We start from the raw sequence: 10,322 nt of genomic DNA on the forward strand, positions 1-10,322 counted from the left end.
CTTGTGCTAGCTCTTTCATATGTTTTGCCGCCCAGCCTCTGGCCCTCTGCTCTGCTGTGCTTTGCCAAGAAAAAAACTATTATGCCGGCCACCTTGCAGTTGCAGGAGGGCGGTTTTAGACGGTTGTGGTCTTCTGGAGCAGGACGCATCACGCCAAGCTCTGGCCTGCTTCCTTCTGATTTCCTCTGCCAGCTCCCAGAGTTTGTCTCCTTCAACAAAACTTTAGCCATTTGTTATGAGAAATGATAGGATAGTTGAGCAAAACTATCTCTAAACTCCAAAAGTGGTCACACCAATCTGACTCAGTTTTTAAATTGTTTATGAGTTTTCTTAATTAACTAGCAAACATGTTCGTGCATTGCAACGAAATCCAATACGTATAAAAATAGAATTCTGTATCATTGCTAGACGTGACTTGTTCTATCTGTTATGAGTGCAGGTTATGTGTCCGGTTCACGTGTGAGATATAGAGGGTGTGACCCAATACGTATTAAAATCGGAATCTGTATCCATCATCATAAAAAAAGCGAGACTGAACAAATACTCCATTGTCTCCGTAGTTTGAACAAATAATCTGCCATGCCCACAATACACATTGCTTGGATGACAGACACTTAAATAAATAAATAAAGATTTACCATGGCATGGATGCATATAATATACCTGTTGTCCATCAGTACTCTACATGAACCAGTCAAGTTGAAAAGAAGCACACAGAACTAGTACGTACGTACTGTACGTGCGCAAGCAAGAATACAACAAGTGCCACGGTCACCTACTCCAGCTGGTTATATTTTTTTGGACCGAAAACTATAGACGGGTAGACCAGGCACCACTATAGTGTCGTTATGTAGTAGTGGTAGCTTTGTGATTGCTATATATAGCATGGGCTTGTGCTAAAGCTTGTGAAAAATGTAACTCCGCCATCTAAACTCCGATTCACACGACTACTAGTCGAATAGAATGTATTCGACGAGCGCTCTACATTCATGGCCTGACCATCATCCACCTGAGCAACGAATTTGTTGGAACCGTACCTTCGGCAGGCCACCCCTTATGGCCCATACCTGCTCTTTTCGTGGCCGGGAACATAGTGCGAATAACCTGTCATGCAATTTCTCTGAACAGGCTAGCAAGAGAGAACTCCCCGCGAGGTGATCATCTAGTGAGGCCACGTGCGAAGGCGCCTCCATGAGGGTCTTCCAAGAGGGACGACCTCATGCAAGAGGGACAACGTCGGAAAAAGCAGAGAATCCCCGGAGGCCGAGTAAGGTCGATCAAGAATGATCAGGGATCAGCATACAATGTTCGTGCTGCATGTCCGCTTGCTTTTTATTAGTACTGTGCTAGAAAGGATTTGATCACCACACATTCGGTTCATTATAAGATCCGCGACTACGGGCACAATATACATGTGTAAATAGAGGTCCATTACTTCAAAAATAATATATGCGCAGTGTACAGATATATACTTGGCCAAGACTACAGGAGTGCAGGCACGTTTTCCAGCACCTTGGCAGTATGTCGACAGTCTGCGTGTGAACAGAGTTGTGTGCCGGAGACGAGCTTCTACCAATCGGATCTCACCCCCACTGGCCACTAAGGGCTCTGCCATAAGAATCCTGGATCGCTGCATACATTGGCAGTGGCGAAGCTAGGTTGTGCGGTCGGGGTCGGCCGACACCGACGACTCGGTGACCGTCTCAGGTACTAGGCAATTTTTTTACCGGCCAAAAAATTATTTGACCCCGGCGGCCGGCACAACCTAGCAGCCTAGCGCGGCAAGGCCCAATTGGCCAGCCTTGAGACGCGCAACGCAACTATGCATGCCGCAGGTACCAAGAGCATGAAAACGGCAAGCCCATAGCCCATAGGCTTGGCCTTTGGCCTTTGGCCTTTCGGACTTCGTGGACGTGCAGCAACAGCACAGCTGGAGCTAAGGAATCTGCTCAAAGAAAAAAAAGCTGGAGCTAAGGATTGGCCTTTGCACGTAATATTATTTGTAGTATTATACTTCCTCCGGTCCAGCTTATAAGGCATTCCACGTACGTCAATTGCCAATTTTTATAATATTTGACGAATAATTTGGTTAATAATTTCTAACTATTGTAAAAGAAATTTGACACTATTAGATTTGTAATTAATATATCATCTAATAATCATAGGTTCATAATTATAAACAATATAATATAAAATAAATGAATGGGTAAAGTACGATTTAAAAGATCATGTCATATAAAAAATGCCTTATAAAATAGACCTATCACAAGCTAAGCAAAAAGTTAGTGCTCTGGAGACTGGAGGTGTTCGGCTCAAGATGCAGCGGCTGCCGCTACAGTAACGTGTGAGGGACGAGAAAGCCCCTGCGGCACCAGCGATATTTTATGCTGGCTTCGCCCTGTACATTGGTTACACGGTCAATGCATAATGACACCTGAAAATACGTGCTAAGCGGCACGTGAGTACTATACTACGACTGTGCATGTAGGTACACTGCCTCATGAGATAAAAGTATGGTTGCCTTGTTGAATATATATCTACGAGATTTATTTCTGATATGGTTGTCCATCAATTAATCTTATCTTCAACACAAATAGTGCGCGACTTGATATGGCTGATCTTGCCGTACTCGGATGGGAGGAGCTGCCTGTTAACAAGGACTCGTACAACCCTCTTGGTGCATGTCGATTCGAGATACCTTGGGCTCACTCACTGCCATGTCCCAAATTATAAGTCACTTTGACTTTTTTTTTTTGTTACATCCATTATTTTGCTATTATTGAGATATATTCATAGCAAAATGGATGTACCAAAAAAAATACATGCAAAGAGGTGTTGGTTTTCTGCTATGCTCTGTTATGTTTTCCTTGCCAGGGATGGAAAAGCAAAAGGACAAACTCTAGACGGAGGAGAACACCATCGTCTCCCAGAAGTAGCACAGTTGCAGCAGGTGTTGGCTTTCTGCTATGCTCTGTTATGTTTTCCTTCCTTTCGAAGCAGAGGATGTGTATATGCATATATATTAGTGCAGGCTAGAAAGCAGAGGATTAACATACAGTGTTTCCAGAGATTAGAAAAGCAGAGGACAACCTTGATGCGCCTGATCGTGTTCCACGTCTGCTTGGCGCGTCTACTATTACAGAGCGTTTCGTCCATCACCACACGTTTGTTCATTATAAGAAATCCAAGACGGAACCTTGATTAGTTTTACAAATATAGGAGCAAAAAGAATATGAAAACACTAGTGCCCAAGTTTGAACACAAGGACTATATTCAGCACTCTGCTTCACCATGCTTCGTCCAGCCCAAGGCAATTTGTACAGAGTCCTGTTTGTCTCACTTGAAATGATTTTTGGCCAAATCAAGAGGAGGAAGCACATGGTACACAACTGAAATCTGTGTTCTGGATATGAAGACCTCACACCGATCTGACTCCATTCCCACTCCCATAGCAAAGATGGCATATCGATACCTGCATAAATAAAGTTTACTTCAGAATACGAACTAACTTGAAATACCTTGGTGTTACTGTTGTCAGATATTCCGGAATCGTCTCCATGTTGCCGTCCATCAACTCCATGTTGTCAAGTGACGGGACTCCTTCTAGCACCTCCACATTTGGGCAGTATAAGATCTTGATTTTCTGCAACTTAGAGAGATTGTTGATCCTTTTCAGCTTCGGGCAGTCGAATACATCAAGTTCCACAACGGAAGGGATGTTCTCTATATATGTCAGGTTGCTCAGCTTGTACAGTTCTAGTTCTCTTACAGCATGCCTCCTGCTACTGAGGAGCCTTGGTGGAAGACAACTCAGTTTGCAGCTACCAATTATGAGCTTCTTCAGAGCAGGCATGGCCATAGCTTCTGTAGTCTCACTGTCGCTCTCCTCCTCCTCCCATTCACACAAGCCAGCCAGACGAAGAGTTGCCAGATTAGGAAAACCTACTACTGATCTAGCAGTGATAATACCTCCACCGACTGCCAGGAAGGAGGGTGACTGGAATTCAGACCCAACACTGTTAATGGCAAGTGCGTTGTCAATAACCAGGGCCTCCAAAATAGGGAGCTGGCACAAACCGTTGTGGAGTTGGGTGCAATAGTGGAGTTTGTCCATCCTTAAATGCCTCAGGCTCTTAAAGGCCCTGCCAAAGTATCCTTCAATGTGTAGGTGCCTTATGCTGCATGGAGGGGTGAGCTTCTCAATTACCTCCTCCACTACTATCTGCTGCTGCTTGTTAATTTCATCCCTCAGTCCCATGAATCTGCTGCTACTCCAATTAAGGCCCTGTTTAGTTCACCCAAAATTCAAATTTTGGCACTATGCAAAAAGAAGATTTCCCGTCACATCAAACTTGCGGTACATGCATGGAGTACTAAATGTTGACGAAATCAAAAACTAATTGCACAGTTTGGTTGTACTTTACGAGACGAACGTTTTGAGCCTAATTAGTCAATGTTTGGACAATTATTACCTAATTAGTCAATCCTTGGATCAGTAGCTGATACGCACAATTTGAACAAGATTGATATAAAAAACCCATACTTTTATTGCTAGCGGGGAAAACATATTACAAAGTTCATATTTACATAGCTGGGCCATAGGCCTTGGTGTGTGTGTGTGTATATATCAGAGTTCTAATACAGAGTTCCTACGTCGTCGTGGCTCCATTCCTACAGGCAACTTGGAGTGCGGACATAAACCTTAGACTTATTCCTATATCTCAATCGTAGCGTAGTTCCTTTGGCATAGTCACACGGCTCTGTCTTCGTGTGTACTTCTATTATCCTATTCCTTGCGTAGCTTGGATAATTCCATCCTCGTCTATGCTCCTGTAGCTTTCTTCATAAAAACATAGAATGGAGTGGATTAAGTACATAACGTACTCAGCAAGCCCTAACTTGGGGTGGAGGTTAGGCGGATGGCAAAGGCTATATGTGGTGGTGGTTTATGACGGTGGAGTGATATATGTTAGGAGTGGGGTTATAAGTAATATGGTGTTTTGGGCCCTAGGAGAGTATTAATCCTTTTCTCTAGTTCCCCGAGTTTATAGGTTACAACTTACCAGATTAATAGATTCCATCTTACCAGATTATCACATTTTCTTTATATAAAAGAATCTAATCATTTGGATATTGATCCCAGCGATTGCCCATTCCAAGGACGTGGCTATTCGAATAGATTCAATACACTCTGCAAAGATTGTACAAATTTCCCCACATGATAAGCGTAGTCGTCACTGGGGCCAGTGGTGCAACAGGCCTAACGAGAATGGTACAACAAATAATGATAACAACAATAATAATAGAATACAAAATCCACTCATAAATTAGAAAATACAAAACCATTTTTTACATTCGTCCTGTGAACCCGTGGCCCATCTCCCACTCTCTCGGCCAAGCCCAGCGCAGCCCACCAGCACGCCGCGCTCCCCCGCACCGCGTTCTGGCTCGGCACTGCGTTGACACCGCGGAAGCTCCGCGTCGCCTCCGCGCAGGCCTGAGGAAGAGGAAGCGCCGCTGCTGCTCTGCAACACATGTCGGCAAAAATCTCCGGCTACCCAAAATATCTCCACCGCCGCCGTACGGCCGAGCTTATCCGTTCCAGACATGGCCACTGGAGATATTTCTTACCTCCACCGCCATACGCCGGCTATAAGAGCCGCCGAGCTCACCGGCCTCGCCACGAGTGAAGTCGAGCTCGAGCAAGCAGTGGAGAGGTCGACGTTGCCTGAGTCGCTGTCGGAGCTGAGGAAGCCGAGCCGCCGAAGCTATGGCCGTCGAAGCAGGGCCACCTCCGACGCACTGCACCGAAGCCGAAGCTTCTGGCGCCGCACGCCCTCCCCCTCTGCTCTCGCTTCCCTCGCACCAGCACTAGGACAAGGAAGGCACCGCTGCACAGTCCCTCTGCTTCGCCCACCGGCCAAGCCTCCGAGCTCCGCCGACCCGCGCCGCCGGAGCCAAGCTGTCCGCCCGCGCCCGAGCACCGCCGGGGCTATGCTCGCCGTAGCGCTGCCGCCCGCCGCTCACAGTGCACCCTCGCCGGAGCCGCCGCTCTGCTCGGCCTCAATCCGGAGATGGCTGCCGCCGGGCACTCCACGCCGCACAGACCACCGCGCCGGAGCCGAAGCCGTCAACACGGCCGGCCCGCCGTCCGCCAGCCTGTGCTCTGCCTCTCTGCTCCCTCCGCCCCTCTCTCTCCGCTCTATCCCTCTTTCTCTCTCTCCCTCTGCTGCCGCTGTTGGAGACGGACGCGGGTCGCCGCGCCACCGCATGGCCGGCCGCCGCCAGAGCCCTAGGCCGCCGCCGGCGCCCGGTGCCCTGAGCCCCTGCTCTCCTATCTATGCTTCTCCTCCTCTCTCTCTCCCCCTCTCGCTCTTCCTCTCTGTTTCTGGCTCGTTGACCGCACGTACAGAGGATGAGGACGATGGGCAATGGCCCCGTGACCGAGCGGCCACGCCGCGTGAGCCAATGGCCAAGTGCCATGTCGGTCTGCAGGGCCCACCCGTCAATTGCACAGCGGCCCACCCCCTCTCTCTTTCTTCTGTAGGCCGGGTCTTCATAGACCAAAGAGAGAAAGAGCATAGGTCCACTGATCGGCTCACGGCACAGTGCCGAGCAGCTTTGCCAACCAGCTGGGGACCACGAGTCAGCCTAAGGCCGAGAAATGCTATGCGTACACGGGAACGTACACGGGAGATTAAAAGTAAGCCTTTTTCATTTCAGGAAAATTCTTAGAAAATTTCTAAATAAACTAGAGCCACGTTAGAACCTACCCAAATACTTTCCCCTCATTTTTCCATTAACTAAAATTCTATAATTAATTCCCAAAGTTCCTTTCCATTCGCGTTTTGCCGATAAAATTTAACAATTTATATCTCCTCCATCGTAACTCTGAATCCCATAATTCTTCCACCAAAAATCTTCTAAAATTTAACCCTACATATTCATACCCTTTTCTTAAATTTTGGTGCCCATTTAAATTCTAGATATGTATGTTTTCTATTTCTTTTATTGTGGATCTTAGTATAAAAAAACTAGAATAAGAATACTCACGTATATACACTTACATAAAATAATATTAGTATATATATACGTGTACATGATATACCGTATATTTGCATATGCATGTACATCATGTCTTGTATATAAATACTTGGAATAAATATACACATATAATAATATATTTACATACACGGTAGGTATATAAATATAAACACATAAATAACACACATGCCCACGGTTATACCTACGCATGGCTAACTTTTATACTCATCCTTTCACCCTAACCGTAGGCAGTGTTTTCCTAAACGCTAAACGGTAAACAGTCGGTCACCTACCGTTTAGCCATTATTCGGGCAAAACGTCCCATTAAACGGGCTAAACGGCCAATTAAATGGGGTAAACGGATGATTAAACGGAAACGGCGCACCACCGTGTAGCGTTTACACGGTGTTTAAACGGGCTAAACTTCCGTTTAGGCAAATAGTGACCGTAGGCATACATATGTATGAGCGTATATGCCGCTAACCTTAATCACCACCCACACTACTCACATATAATGATATACGTTGCACACACACATAGAAATAATAAATAGCACACGTGCATATACACACATATATAAACGCTAAGTATCATACTTATGCATGACTAACCTCATACCTCCTCTTCATCTTAACTAAACCCAGGCATATACATATGTATACGTGTATGTGCCACTAACCTAGCCATAGCCCACACTATTCCAACCCTACACCTCTGCCTTGCCTATACCCTGTACGTGTATATGAATGCATATGCATGTACCTACGCGCTTAACCCCACCTCCACGTAATAGGAATACCTATATGAGAATCTACCTAACTAACTTTACCAAATACCCCTGTGAATCTGTAGTAGTCATTCCAGTCATATATTTGATGACTTGGTCAGGCTCTCTCTTTCAGATTCACATAATAATGAAAGATAATAATATGGTCTGGTTTTTGCCAGATAACCACTTTAACCTAACTCGTAGGAGCCACGTCTTGTTGGATGGAATCTCTCTATCCAACCCTTACTTCAAATTGACATAATAATGATAATCATAGAATCGAACTCCTCAAACGGATAGAATCCACCCATCTAGGATCGTTTCCTTCCCTTGATTAATTATGCTTGTTTTGCATGTCTTGCTTGGTGTTTTCCTTGTTTGTGTTTTCTTGCTTGTCGATGCTAGACAGCTTAGGATAGAAGACGGTGAAGTAAGAAGCACAGGAATCAGGATCTTGGAATAAGGGTATACTCGCCAGCGGGCGGAGGCAAGTCCTAACTCCCCCTCCACCATCACCACACCTTACTACCACCACCATAAACCCTCCTCTTTCTATCTCCCTAATAAATTAACTAAACTTATATTATATTATCCCCTCATTACTAATTATGGATTATTATGAATTATGTGCTTGATTATCGTGATGTGAATATTGACAATATGATAAGACGTATTATGACACCTTATGAACTCTATGATAAAAGTGAACCTGAGGATAATTGTGAATCATAACTTGGTAAACCTAAACTTAATATCAACAAGAGGCGAGTGAGGGGTAATTCATGTGGTATGGATTACCTTGGCAGGATCGCCTAGTGAGGGTTCCTGTTGGAAGATACTCACCTCAGTCACATAAGGACCGGTTCATTTGCTATCTCGCCTAGCTAGATATTACATACAGCCACATGTCTGTATGGGCAGACTTGATCTCACACCCCGTTAGATAGAAGTATAAATTCTACTAGGAGACTGGTGTTGGCAGCGGAATATCAGGAGAAGACCCGGTTGCTGAGTGATCTTCCGTGGTCCGGTTGGTGTGGTTGCTAAGTGATCCTCCACGTTGAGCCCCTTGATTGGCCATGTTCGAGCCCCCTTTATTGACCGGATGATGTGGTATCATCCAGGTTATTGAAATGGATGATGTGGTATCATCCGAATTATTGATATGGATGATGTGGTATCATCTGAAGTTTTCCACCCCCTGAGAAGCTGTGGTAGAATTATATGGACATCTAAGGTCGCATACTTTCGGGTACGGGTCTCGTTAGGCCTGTTTCGTCCATTGATCATGGATGGGACTCTGTCTATCATGTGGGGAAATTTGTACACCCTCTGTAGAGTGTATTTAATCTATTCGAATAGACACGTCCTTGTAATGGGCAATCGATGGGATGAAGATCCAAATGATTAGATGTTTTATAAAAGGAAATTGTGATAATTTGGCAAGCTGGAACCCATTAGTCTGGTAAGATATAACCTGTAAACCCTGGAAACTGGCGAGAAGGATTAATACTCTCCCAGGGCCCAGCCACCTTTTTAATATGACTTTACTCCTAACATAACTATCCATCATCACCAACATAAACCACCTCCACCACCATAAACCCTTCCACGTATAGCCTTCGCCATCCACTCCACCTTACCCCAAAGTTAGGGCTTGTTGAGTACTTTATGTAGTCAATCCTCCCCATTCTATGTTTTTAGGAAGAAGGCTACATGAGTATATACAAGGATGGAATTATCCAAGCTACGCAAGGAATAGGACAATAGAAGTGCACGCGAAGATGGAGCCGTGCGACTACGCTGGAAGAACTACGCTAGGATTGAGATATAGGAATAAGTCTAAGGTTAACGTATGCACTCCAAGTTGCGTGTAGGAATGGAGCCACAACAACATAGGACCATTGTGTTAGAACTCTGATGTTAGCTATAAGGCCAATGGCCCCAGCTATGTAAATATGAACTTTGTTTTCCCCGATAGCAATAAAAGTATGGTTTTTTATATCAATCTTGTTTGAATTGTGCGTATCAGCTACTGGTCCAGAGACTGATACATGATGCACAAAAGACCCTAAATTAGGGGCCTGACAGATGATATGATTTTTCAAAGGTGATAAGCGTTTGTCGTAAATAATATGATGTTGAACTTTTGTATTATTTTTCTAAGCTTCTTAACGACCTCAAATGAAAAAACTCATAACCAAAAAATAGTATATCTCATCGAGTGCTACAATTCTCATATAAAAATCATCTTCGTCCGACGTTGTACAAAAAGTACGATTTTTCTAAAGTTGAGCCTTATCGCGCCAGTCTGAGTGGCGCGGCGCTATAGCACTACCATGATAACGGGAGTGGTGCAGTAAGGTTTGTCACTTGAAAATCATTGTCCAGCATGGCAGATCATGCCACGATGCATATGATGCGGCAGCATGATTTTGCCACGTCAGGCGCGTTGGCCTGGCCAAAAAGGTTAAAAATAAAAATAAAAATTTGATGGGGTTATTTTTAT

The sequence above is a fragment of the Miscanthus floridulus genome, chromosome 10 (genome assembly GCF_019320115.1).
Source record: "Miscanthus floridulus cultivar M001 chromosome 10, ASM1932011v1, whole genome shotgun sequence".
Lineage (NCBI taxonomy): Eukaryota > Viridiplantae > Streptophyta > Magnoliopsida > Poales > Poaceae > Miscanthus > Miscanthus floridulus.